The sequence below is a fragment of the Physella acuta genome, unplaced genomic scaffold, assembly GCF_028476545.2.
Source record: "Physella acuta isolate Inbredline_101_S28 unplaced genomic scaffold, ASM2847654v3 ptg002429l, whole genome shotgun sequence".
Lineage (NCBI taxonomy): Eukaryota > Metazoa > Mollusca > Gastropoda > Physidae > Physella > Physella acuta.
Window position 1 is genome coordinate 63 of NW_026733915.1, and position 14410 is coordinate 14472.

At 38.4% G+C, this 14410-nt stretch overlaps 1 long non-coding RNA gene across 1 annotated transcript in view; it reads left to right on the top strand.

The window, feature by feature from the left end:
- The first annotated feature begins 4746 nt into the window (after positions 1–4746).
- The window catches only part of LOC131933266 (uncharacterized), a 33492-nt gene continuing 23828 nt past the window's right edge, over positions 4747–14410 (top strand). The window contains exon 1 of the long non-coding RNA XR_009384915.1: positions 4747–4941. This is a non-coding gene — a long non-coding RNA (uncharacterized LOC131933266). The remainder of the gene's footprint in view (positions 4942–14410) is intronic.

Genomic DNA, 14410 nt, shown 5'->3' on the forward strand with positions numbered 1-14410 from the left:
AAACTTTAAAAACTGTTTTCGCTTCCCCCACCCCCCTTCCCTGTTCGATATTTTAAATTTTTATTTAATGCGTGTGGAAGTGTTAATCCAGATTACCCCTAATCACTGTATACTCGCCTCCTTGTTAGAAAGTTTTAATTTAATGGACATCAACGAGTAGATGAGAATTCTTCAATCATCCTTTTTGACCTAGATAAAAAGCGTGTTTTTATAATTTTTGCCTTCATAGACGTTGTAAAAAAAAATATTTAATAACTTTAGCTTGAAAAAAATTCAAATTTTTTAAGAATCGGTGATGTAAAAGTTGCAAAAGTTGAGATCTTTCTGTTGGCTTTTGATTAAATTTTGTTTAGTTACCGAAAATACTAAAACCATCAATTACATCCAATCTTTAGTAAAGTCCAACAAAAATCAAACAGACAGATTTTGATGACGATATAAATTTTATTTTAATAACACAGAACTTGATTTTAAAAAAAAAGAATGAACTTCGAAAAATTTCGAGACTATTCTAAGTTGGGTACGTTACTTTAACAACACTCATTAGAAATTCCATAAATTAAAAAAAAAAAATCCACATTTAATAAGCTTGAATTTTACTTACTTGTTATTGCTTACAAACAAAACGTTATCTCGGTAGAAACAATCAACGGGTTATTTAAAAACTCTTATAAAAGAAAAAAACCTAAGATGAGCACAGGTTTAATATTCTTCTTAAAGTTATAAATTCATCAAATGTAAACTTGAGTTCACCGAATGAACATGTATTTATTTATTTTGATAGCATAATGTTAATGAGCTTTTAAAATCGTGCGAACAAACTATATCTTCTATTTTAACTTTATCAATGATCGAACCCATTGCGTAGAGTCATTTTAATAATTCTCCATTTGGACATGATGGTCGTGCAGATGAAGTAGAGTTCAACTGTTTCAGTGATCTCGGATAGTGTTGTTCATTCTATACCCAGCCGTCTTTACTTTCTACATCATGTGTCAGGTACCCACAAGAGCTGGATAAACTCAAGGACCGGCTAGTGATCGAACCCGAGACTTTCGGCTTGGAAATCGCGAGTTCAGTCACTCAACCACACTGTCATATCCGTTTTGTATGTCTTTACAACAACAAAAAACATGATTGAAAAATTTAACATTTTTAGAACTATATTTTAGTTAGGATGAAACAAACCTGTACAAAAAAAAAACATGATTCAAAATTTAATATTTTTAGACCTATATTTTAGTTAGCATGAAACAACGCTCCACTTAAAAATAAAAAAAAAAAATTTATTATTTATGTTAGTATTTATCTGCTAAAGTAAATTCAATTAACAATAGACATGCACAGTTATGAAATATTTAATTTAGAATAACTAAACACATTTTATTTGAATCGCTCAACGTCAAAACATGCTAATCAATACGAAAATGTAAAGAGAAAAATTATATTATAACTAGTCTAACGAGAATATTCATAGCAAAATTTTAAAAACAAAAAGGCTTCAGTGAAAAAAAAAACACCCAGAAAAAAAATTGGATGTAAAAATGGGGCTCATAAAGCACCATTTACGTTTTAAAAAAAGTTACGTAAAGTGGAATCGATACATAAGAGTCGCTTTGATGTTCGAAACATTGTATACCACCCTACCCCCCCCCCCCCCCATTACAACTACCTCTATCTCGACCTACCTTTTGCAGTTTCATATAACTCCCCCCCCCCTTCTCCATCCCCAATGTGTAAGCTAACACAGTTTTTGTCCAATTTCAGTATTGAAAACTGTACTCACACGTTTTTAAACAGCTGCGATAATAGCAACGATTCTAAAAATAGAAATTGTTTTGAGTTATTTTTATTTTTTTGCCAGCAGAAGATGAAGAGCGTGCAGTTTTGACAACCTAGCCGTTATTGATGGAACGAGCTTTCTAATTAACCATTCTAATTAACATAGCCGATGAATTAGCAGGCCAGAGCAGGCTGTCAAAAAGTTAATTTTTTGTTTTTGTTTAAAAAAAAAATTGGAAAAAAAAAAACTGCATGGTTTTTTTAAAAGGTGTTGGTTAATGGAGTTCTTTTGTGAAGCTAAGACGCAGTGCTAAAAGTTCATTGAAATTGATGCCACACTGGCCACACTCAAGGGGAAGGAGGAGGGGGGAGGAGAGATAGGACTTTTGTGACGACGTGTTAAGTGCGAGATAGGGGGGGGGGGAGGAATTGTAATATGGTATTTATTTTCATTTCTTTAAAAAAAAAAGAAATTTAATTATTAAAAATGGTGAAAAACATGAACATTTTCGTTGGAATGGCGGTAATCTGTAGTAATGTGTGGGAATTATTTGTGTCGAAGCGTAACAATATGGAGGTGGGATACAATAGGGAGACGAGATTTAGGTTATTTTAATTTTATTTTATTTTATTTTTCATGCCATTTGTACGTCCTCTAATCATTCTTCACGTCATCATTTGTCGTCTTTTATATCATCTATCATGCCATCTATCATGTCGTCTTTCATGCCATCTTTCACGATGTCATACTTCTTGTCATACATTTCTTCCACCGTGGTCCCGACCCACCCCCCCCCCCCCCCCCACTCACCGATGTAAACAGGGCACTCCGGTATGTCGTAAAAACTCAATATTGAAACTAGACTGGGATCGAACGCACACCCTTTAGATTAATTACAGTTGCCTGTTGTGAATATAACAACACAATACTTATATGTATATATCATTGCAGCTCATAGTTCTATCTAATTCTGAAGTAGTCCTTATGTCAAAACTTAATTTTTTTAATGTATTTTTAACAAGCATGTTAATGAAAAAAACTCCACACATGTTGCAGATTTTAAAGGGCGTTAACCGGTGATAAAAAGATTTCAATGGCGTCACTAGGTCGGGTGTCATCTAGTGCGGTAACTGGGGATGTCACCCCACCTCCTTCAAAAAAAATTGGTATCTTCAGTTTAGTATCACCCTCTCCATTTTTTTTTCACGATTTTACTATTTCAACTGAATAAAACGTTATTTCGCAGTAGGTTTTAAGATTTTTTAACTGGTGTCACCCTTAAATGGTGTCATCCAGTGCAGACGGCATCCCCCCACCCCCTTATGACTTTTCTGTAAAGATTTATATCTAAATACCGATACAGCTACAAATGGTATACAGCCCCCCCCCCCCCCTTTACAAAAAACCTAGCAGTGCTAACTACAATAACTACAATAACCCCAGTCCAACTTTACAGACCACAGAGGCGTCTATAGCGACCAAGTCCCTTGATAACCTTTTGTTATTTTCCTATCTAATACCCACAGCCCTGTCAAGTTATAATCGGCCTGCGCGGGCGTCCCTAACGACAGCGGGCGCCCCTTATGGTTAGCGTACAATAGACAAGTAGACCACGCGCTCGTCTCGTGCGTGGGGCGCCCCCCTAAGCTTAATTGACAGAGACGGGTTAAGTGCCCGGGCTGTAATTATTTTGTCGTCTGCCAATCAGTCGAATTCATCCCCCATCTTTTTTTTTTTGACAACCCACGCCTTTTTCTTGTCTTGCTGAAAAAGTATATCCGCATCAAGTCATTAGCTGGGGACAGCAACCCATCATAAGACAGAACTCCAAAATCAAACAACTATATCCTTGCAAATTGTTTTTGGATGGACAAAGGCTGTGGAAGTTAATCCGAAAGAAACGCAGGCTGAAAAAATCGGAGTCAATGGCCTAGATGGCACATACTTAATCGTGTTGGAGGAAATCCCGTCCAACAACAAAGAACGAAGAAGGTGAAGAAAATTTGGTTACCCCTGTATTGGGTATATCTCTATTAAGAGGTAGTTTATTAACGATGTCGTCACACTCAGTGTTTCCAGACTTTTTTTTTCTGCGGGGGGGGGGGGGGGGAGGGAAAGCAGGGGTGCAGACTTAAATTTCAGAGGGTGTGGAGGGCGGACACTGTTAAAAGTATATATTTTCTAGAGCCCCCCCCCCCCCGAAAAGACACTATGGTAAGACTCCTGGCAGGGGTGTTTCGGCCCTTTAATGACTAGATCTAGATTCATTGTGTGACGAAGATGAGGAGATGTGGATTCAGAAAATGTGACGATTCACTCCTGCATAATTAAAAAAAACAACAACTGAAGTTGGAACTTAAATTTAGCTGAGTTTTTTTGTTTGTTCGTATTTTTTAAACTACTTTTTCAAATTAGTTTTGAGCATGGATGTGTGTGTAAAGGGGGGGGGGGTGGGGTGAAGCCCGGTTATAAAGTCATTTTAGAAAAAAAAAATTGTAAAATAAAAAAAAGTGTGAGGTGTTTAAGGATGGGCCATGATTACATATGACATTGAAACACGAAAATATAATAAACAAGTTATTATTTTTTTTTTCATTCTTTGATGTCCAAATGTTTAAGCAGAAACGTCAACACATTCTCGTCTGCTGTTGTTGACACGTGATGGCCAGACACTCTTGCCTGTCTAGACCGCCTGTCCAAGAATGTGACACGAACATCCGGTCATTAATATTTCAATAAAAAGCCGGACCGATGAAGACGAAACAAAACAAAAAATACATAAACAACACCCGCGAGGCAGTTATGTAAACAAGCCAAGCGTAACGAATCCCATTTAACAGAAATATTTCCATGCCGTCAACAGACATATCGCCGTGAACTAAAAAAAAAAAAGCACTCTGCAAAAAAATGACACGATCAGTGCCCCAGATTTTTTTTTAAACGACGGCCAAAGCAGTTTTTATTTGTCACCAACTTAGATACGAGACAGTCGTCTGCTTGCAAAGAAGTTTTTTTTTTTTACCTGCAAATACCAAACACTTAACTAGAACGGTCCTATGCCACATACCTCGCGGGCCTAGGCTAAGGATAAATTAAAATCAGCTTCATGCTTTCATTTAGGATATCTGAGTGTGTTGTTTTGTGTTCGTTCTTTACAGGTAGGTGAAAGTTTAATAGTATTACAGTATTTTAATACGTGTAAAAAGTAGTGTAAAGCGACTTATCTCTTGTGTAACTGCTATCAGTTTCAAGGCTTAACACAGTAGCCGTGTCGGTAAGTGAATTCATGGGTTAGTTGTAAACACGGGATGTGTTAAGTTTTAACACACGTCGTTCGCACTATACAGTTCGACTTGATGATTAGGCTTGGGTTGTTTTTAAATTTTGTGTATAGTTTAGGGGGGCAGACATCGCTTAGCAGACGGCGGCGACTGCACAGCTGTGTTCTGGTCGTCTGCCCCGACATGTGTTTTGTGTCACCGGACTGTGTGTCCAGCCGCAGCCTCGTTTTTATTGGTGTTATCTCAGGGGCTGGGGCGATGATACTGGTGCGTGATCAAAGTGGGTTGGTCGGTGTCAAAGGTCGCAGTTATATCGGATTCCGTCGTGGGACTGACTAGGGGGATATAAATAATGGGTTAGTCGTGTTTATCACGGGAAGCACAATGGTGAGGGGGGGGGGGGGGTGTGGACGGAATGGAATTTATATTTTATTCATAATTATTAACGAATATGAATATTAAGTAGTTGAAACTTTACTTGTAGTCGTACATATTAATCGAATTTCTAATATTGATCATCGTAAATCGATACTATAACACTTAAATTAACCCTTACTCATCATCGATATGAGATTGTATGTAAGTGTACGACTATAAAAAGAGCTCATATATATATGGGACACAAAGGAGGTGGGGAGTGGGAGGAGAGTACAGTCGCGGATTAAGATATAGGCTGACAAGGCTACAGCCAAGGCCCCCCCCCCCCCCCCCCGCACAATTTATGGACCCCACAGAATAATTTTCATTCATGGGCCTCGCTATAGTTTAACCCACCCCAGACTGGAAGGGGAGGAGTTGAATGGGTAGGGGGTGGGGTAAGAAAAAAAAAGTCTTTTGTGGTGACGTTCTAATAGCTACTATCAATCTGGTTGCATCAAAAAAAAAAAAAAAAAAAGAGCCCCTCAAGCAAAGATTAACTTTTAATAGTCAGATGTATAATCCCGAACATCATCAAAGCTCAGGTGTTACAATGGCCTAGTCCTATCGCTTATTCCTAACCCTAACGCTAAGTTATTGATGTTCTTGGTCACGAATTATAAATTAATTAGAGTTTCTTTTTTTTTTCCACATGTAAACCACGATTTTAAATTTATATTGATTAGGCCTATATTTAATCGTGGCCTTTTCAATCGATCATCTATACATATACTGTGGCATCTCTAGATGCGAATTTAATTCATTCGGTTACACTTACACTGCCCGTAAATTGCTTGTTTCTCCAAGCAATTGTCTCCATTAATAAACACTGCAAAGCCATTTTTCCGTTCCAGACCCCATCTCCCCCCTCCTTTGTTTTTGTTAGGTGATTTTTAATTAGAAAAATGTATTACACCTATATTCAGATTGGTTTTGGAAGTCTAGTGGTTTCATCTATCTATACATAGATATTTTGATGGGCTAGTGCGAGATCAAGGTGAAATTTTCAACTGAATTTTTAAAACATGACATTTAAACAAAAAAAAATTGAACACTACTTTGGCCCATACCCCCCCCTTCCCCATCACGACATCTTTGACAAATTTGCTGGAAAAAGCCCAGTTCAGCTGGATCACATGGAGTCCGTGCTAAGTCTAGGGCAGGGTTTGATGTGGACGAACGTGTGTTAGCATTGGCTGTTGAGTGCTGTGTACTTTGGCTTTGGGTTTTTAGACCGTTCGCTTTTTTTTGTTTATTTAACTTTAAGTAGGGGTTTTTTTTTTCGCTTTAAAAGATGCGGGTTTTTCCCCCTTGAGATTTTTGGCAGGCCAATGCACACTAAGTAAAGAATCCTCTTTAGATCTAGCAGTTCACTTGGCAGATGAAGTAGAGTTCATATGTTTCTTGACCTCTGCGTATAAAAGGAATGTGTGGTCAGCACTATGCCCAGCCGCCTTTATTTTCCCTAACTTGATTTATGTTTTATTATTTAACCCATCAGAGCTGGGTGGACTCAGAGACGGTCGACTGACTTGAACCTGGATTCGAACTCGAGACTTTCAGGTTAGAAGCCTAACAATTATAAACTATAGCTCGTTATATAAAGACTTGGTCAGTGGCGTAGCCAGGATCGTCTCAAGGGGGGGGGGGGAGGTTCCAATTTTTACCCGGGGACAAACTTTCGATTTGCAACCCCCCCTCAAACTTTCGATTTGCAACCCCCCCCCAAACTTTCGATTTGCATCCCCCCCCCTGAAACTTTCGATTTGCACCCCCTCATACTTTTTATATATATACCGAGGGGCCTATGGGGGGCGGTTATGCCCCCCCCCCCCCTAACTCCCCCCCCCCCCTGCCTACGCCACTGGACTTGGTACTTGTATAACAGCCCACATGGTATTGGAGTAACATATAACGACTTGAACAGGCACTATCACTGTTAGGGATTTTTAGGATGTTATGACTGGGGGACGGTGTCGTCGAACTGTAGAGCGTTTGGCTTCCAACCCTAAGGTGTCGAGTTCGGATCTCGGTTAGGTCTTATGCACCCTGAGTCCACCCAGCTCTGATGGGTATAATACTGGTAGACAAGGGGGGGGGGGGGTTACTGATATGACTAGTGATATGCTTTGCTAAAATGTTTAGTGGAGTTGTTATAGAATGTCCACAAAAATACTTGTAGAGAAGGGGGGGGGGGTTACTGATATGCTTTGTTAAAATGTTTAGTGGAATTGTTATAGAATGAGAACAAGAATACTGGTAGAGAAGGGGTGGGGGGTGGGGTGGGGGGGAATTACCGATATGCTTTGCTAAAGTGTGTGGTGACATTGTTATGGAGTGTCCACTAGAATACTCTGGGAGCGGGGGTTTACCAGGCGCCGTTTATATCAAAGCAAAAACCGTACTGATGTAAACGATATAAACCCATTTGAACTCTCTTTTACTGAATCGTTTATTGATTGAAAAGAGCTGCACTTGTAGTGAAATCTGTTGTACATTTTCTACACATAAATAACTCTGTATAGTGTGTGTAAATGTGGGAGGGGGGTGATACATTAATTGCCTGTTTATTAGACCCGTTAAACCGGAAATCCCTTTCCTGTTTCTTCAGTACACCTTATTGTACAAACAAAACAAACAACATAAACACAGTGATACGTAAATACATTTTTAAAACGGAGAGGGCCAAGCCAGTCTATTTTTAGCATGCCCCATGACGTCACTTCTTTCGAGACTATTGTCTTGCCATTCCTGCCGCTATGCCATATGGCCCGAGCTTAAAGCCCATGTAAGGACTTATGTCTGCATACAGCAAGGATTTTAAAAACAACAACAAATGTAATTGGACCCCTGGTTTCCTGTGTAGGCGTCGTCATAGCCTGCATGTGATTTGTCATGTCCTCCCCCACAGTGGTCTTAAGCGGCTCTCATGTCTTAATACACGCACCTTGATATATATATATATATATATATATATATATATATATATATATATATATATATATATATATATATATATATATATACATATATATATATATATATATATACATATATATATATATACATATACATATATATATATATATACATATACATATATACATATACATATATACATATACATATATACATATATACATATATATATATATATACATATATATATATACATATATATATATATACATATATATACATATATATATATATATATATATATATATATATATATATATACCATATATATATACCACATATATATATACCATATATATATATATATATATATATATATATATATATATGCTGACATACAATAACACCCTCAGCGCGCGCACACACACACACACACGAGTTTATTAACGACTTGAGAAGCCCTGTATATATAAAATCTCTGAAGTAAAAAGACGATGTTAGATTATTTTTTTTTTTGAGGCGAAGTTTAAAAAAAAAATCTCTGCAGATGTAACGCAACACCTGTTCACTAACCACGTGCACACCTAACAGGTGTTTTAATTAGTGATCAGCCACCAACTATTGATTGAAGCAAACACTTCCAAACAAAAGAAAACACAGCACTATTAACTCAAACAGCTGTACAATGTCGATTGTTAACTCCTTAAATACAATACAGCTTGCTATGCAAGGATGTTTACGTTTGAAAGAAGAACCGAGATGCCTGCTTTATGGTACCATGAACTGCTATCTGATTTGATTATCTAAACACCATTTATTGAATTTTCGGAGTATTATCAGAATTATAATATAGTCCTATTTGTGTGTACTTCTCGTGCATATAACGACAAATGTAAATCTGAAGTTTATAAGTGTGTGTGAGTGTGTGTGTGTGGGGGGGGGGGGTGTCCTTGAAATGTGTGTGTGTGTGTGTGTGTGTGTGTGTTTAATCATGTGAAATTACCTACTTTGTATGGATAGCTTGAAACCCAAATGCATTGCATAAATAATTTTGTCAAGGGACATAACACAGCGCTGTGACACCTATGCCCTATATATTTTTGTGTCATCCCCCCCCCCCTCAACGCGGAAGGTGTCTAACAAACTAGCCGGACTCATCAATTTGTCATTGTGTGTAGGTAAGCCCCAGCACACCTGGCAGACGTGTTGTATTTGTCACCTGCACGCTTGACTGGTGACCCGACACACGTGACGTGACTGTGTAGTGCAGTGTAGTCAGTAGACCGTCACTGAGTCCACACAGCTCTGGTGGGTACCTGACTGTCAGTCATCCAGCTCTGATGGGTACCTGACTATATGAGTCCATCCAGCTCTGATGGGTACCTGACTATATGAGTCTACCCAGCTCTGATGGGTACCTGACTTTCTGAGTCCACCCAGCTCTGATGGGTACCTGACTTTCTGAGTCCACCCAGCTCTGATGGGTACCTGACTGTCAGTCATCCAGCTCTGATGGGTACCTGACTATATGAGTCCACCCAGCTCTGATGGGTACCTGACTATATGAGTCTACCCAGCTCTGATGGGTACCTGACTTTCTGAGTCCACCCAGCTCTGATGGGTACCTGACTTTCTGAGTCCACCCAGCTCTGATGGGTACCTGACTATATTAGTCTACCCAGCTCTGATGGGTACCTGACTCACTTAGTCCACCCAGCTCTGATGGGTACCTGACTATATGAGTCTACCCAGCTCTGATGGGTACCTGACTCACTTAGTCCACCCAGCTCTGATGGGTACCTGACTATATGAGTCTACCCAGCTCTGATGGGTACCTGACTATATGAGTCCACCCAGCTCTGATGGGTACCTGACTCACGTTAAGGAAAGCAAAAGCAGCTGGTCATAGCGCTGACCACACTATCCCTTGATATACCAAGGTCTCTACTTCATCTGCCCCTGCGTCTTGAGCATCAACGCGAAAAGAAGATGATAGTGCAGTGTTAGATTGCGTAGTTAAAATACATGTGTAATGTTATTGTTCATATAATAACATTAAGCTAGAGTTATATGTATCCATATATGTACAACAGTAACACGAATAACATGGCGTACAATATCATCCAGTAAAATATAAATCCTATGATAAATATAGTAGCACATACACGACAAAAATTATTATACTACCACATAACACATTCAGAAAAAATACATCTACTACGATACAGCCCCACATTTATAAGAATAACATGCCTATACAACTATAGTTCATGTACAAAAAGAACACTATGATACAGCTAAATATCACACACACATAATAAACATTACGTTACAGCCACACACAAGTAGAACACACCTACTCCCCCACACGACCGCACAGTCCCACACACACAGAACACACTCCTTGACATGAATGGAATGTGCACGCAGAGCAATAAGCGGGTCACTCATGCGTGGAGAGAAAACCGTTAGCTCAGGCCTGGCTGTGTGACGTCACGTAATGTGGACATTAGCGGCGCACATTAGGGTATTTACGGTATCGTTTGATCTATAAATTAAAACTAAATGCGAGTTTATTTGATTACGTTAAGTCTTACAGCTTATCAGGCAAGCACTGAATTTTTTTGTCGTAGCCTATATATATATATATATATATATATATATATATATATATATATATATATATATATATATATATATATATATATATATATATATATATATATATACATACATTACACTGGCTTTACTAACCACATCCTGTGTTTACTAACACCTCCATCGATCTTATCGACATTATAGTTTCCCAGTATTGCTCACCTAACACAATATCTAGTTCTGACACTAACACTGATTCTAACCAGGACCCTAATCGTAACACTGACCCAAATCGCGATACTTGTTGAAAAATAAAAATCCGATTCTACAATATCGACGTGTTGATAATTTCTAAAAATAACCTACTGACCCTAATCCTTTAAATAGCTTTACCGGCACATTAAAAAACCGTCTTTATTTCCCTTAACAACTCTTTATTTCTCTCTAAAAAAAAACTGTCTATATTTCCCTAAAAAAACGTCTATATTTTCTTTGGCCTAACTAAAGAGAACATACTAGCAAGGTTTCTTTCAGACAATTGTCTCAGTTGTTTGTTTTTTTTTTGGGGGGGGGGGGGGGGGGGGGGCTTGAAACTTTTGAGGGGTTGGCGGTGTATTTTCTATAGAATTTTTTTTTGTCTATTTCGTCCGTGTGGGGTGGGGGTGGGGTTGCGGTGGACGTTTCCAGTGGGAGGGGAACACTGTCATCCCTTGGTGAGATACCCTAAAAAAACCACTGCATGCAAACACCCCAAAATCGACATCACCAATGACACAAAGCGACAGGCAGCCACCTCTTCAGACACCCCCAGGGGTATGTAACTCACCTGCATCCCTGCCGGCAGGTAATGTAACTAATTCTCCCCGACATAAGGTGTTCAAGCCCCCTTTGAACCCAACACACCAGGTAATTGAGCCTGCCTCGTTTCGATAATACCCCGCTGTTCCTAATTCTCAAAGAAAAATAACTACTTAACCATTTTGTTTTGAGATTATTAACTTGATTTTTTTTAACATGCATCATACCTGTTTACACGTCTGAGCTCAAGTGATCTATTCACCATGCAATATACACTGCACGTTGAACATTATGGTTTAAAATGTTGATTGCTTTATTTAAGCGAATGTTGACGTGGAATGATTTGTAATGAAAAAGACTAATATATGTCTTCATGTAATTGATAAGTTATCTTGAATCTTAAGATAAAGTAATTTGTATCGTAGTGAGCTAATAATTATACACAATTTTTTTTTCATCAAAATAGTTCCCATTTCTGATGCTTTTAGTTAAACGGGATATAAAAAACGTAGAGTTCCAGTTTATACCAGGGGTTCAGTGTATATATTATGTAGGCAGGATCGGATTTGGACTTGATAAGGCCTTAAGTTATTTTTCTATATAGGGACCTTTTTAAGTTAAGATATTATGTCAGTGCTAAATATTTGCTGTTTTTTTTTTAATTAAGTTTTCCGTTACCTAAAAAAGTATGTGTTTCTAACACAAAACTTGATAGAAAACTATAAATATAATATATTTATTTATGAAATTTCATCAACCTAAGTGATACGGTACTCAAGTTATCGTTATTACACACAGACACACACATAGACAGACACACACATACAGACACGAACACACAGACACACACACATACACACACACATACACACACACACACACACACACACACACACACACACACAAACTGAGCTTTTCCGGCTCGGGAAGGTTGTAAAACGTCAAGATCTTGATTTAGATTTTTCGCGCGGCATGCAATACTTTTAATTTTTTCGCCAACCCATTTTGGCGCGGGTGGACATATGTACCCCCCACCCCCGTCGCTACGCCTCTGAAAATCCCAATTTGACCAGTTAACGACTTAGCATAAAGCGACTACAATCTACATAATTAAATCTCGTGTGCCTTGCAGATAATGTTTGACTCAACGGCCTCAAAGACTTCCGGTCTTTCCAGAAACAGGCTTTTTGTTGCTCTTCATAGATAATTGAAACTGCCAAGTTGAAGATTTGAAAAGTTTAGGTCATCTTGACCTGCAATATGCCAGATCAGCTTGTTCTAGAATATTTTAGATAGATAAATTGTTTTGTCATTAATAAGTCAGTTTTCCACACACAAAAAATTGTTCGGGCGTAAAGAATTTTAATCGATCAATGTCAAATTACTGTAGTGACTGCTTTCTTATGTGAAGTTACCTTCGGTATTTGGCGAAATATAAGGCAGATGATATGGTTTTTTAGGCATGCCTTTTGGTGTGGTGGGGGGGGGGGGCACTACTCCCCTGACTACGTCCATCGCTCACCGGACGAAATAGGACAAATTAAATGCATGTAGAAAATCTATACTTTAACCAAGACCCCCCCCCCTTGAAATTTAAGTCATACAGGTGCGTCTTCTCTGAGCTGTTGCGTCGTAAATATGCAACAGTTATAATTTTTTTTTCAAAACTGTCGGGACCGAGTCAGCTCCAGGGCCTGATAGATTTATGTCAGTTGCTAAACATCAGTCCAATGATAATTGTAAACGTCAGGCCCTATGTATGATTGAAGCTAACTCACTGTGCGAAGGGATATTTACAATTTATAACCTGGTTGGGTCTAAAGGCTTGTATATATATATATATATATATATATATATATATATATATATATATATATATATATATATATATATATATATATATATATGTAACGAGCGAACATTTATCCTGCCGACAACGCCAATTGTAACGAGCCAACAGTTACCATGCTCGCAACGCCACATGTAATGAGACCTAATTGCCTGTAGTGCCACGTGTTAACGAGTTTAACCACTCATTCTAGACAACATTGACCACAGTATAGATACTCAAGATGCAGGTTCGCTATTGATCCTTTATTACATGAATCAAGAAATGCTTCATAATAACACAATAAATCAACAGGAATGCTTCTCAATAATAGTCTGAATCAACTGACCCCTAACAGTCCTTCACTAGGCTTTATATAACTGAATCCACATGTCTATAATCCTTCTTAACACAATACGGCTAACCCGTTCTATAACCGACTTGACATAGTCACACAGACTGACTGATCTAAGCGAGCGATGAAAGAGGTAAGAGAGCTCGCAAACGGGAAGGGAACGAGTTCAGTCGTCCCCTCCTATTTATGCCTTGAAATCGTAGTCGTACTTGTATCCATTTCCGTAATCGATACTTGTAATCGATGTCTCCGAATACCAACGGCGCAGTTTCTGACGTACAGTCCGATCCAATAAAACATCTGTATCCCATCCATCAAAGTTGACAGATCGTCTAAATCTCCTCGTACCATTTCCCAAAATAGCACGCGTTGGCTTTGAGGTTGTTATCCGTCCGATCTAATAAGCCACCTGTTATGGTTGCATCAGATTG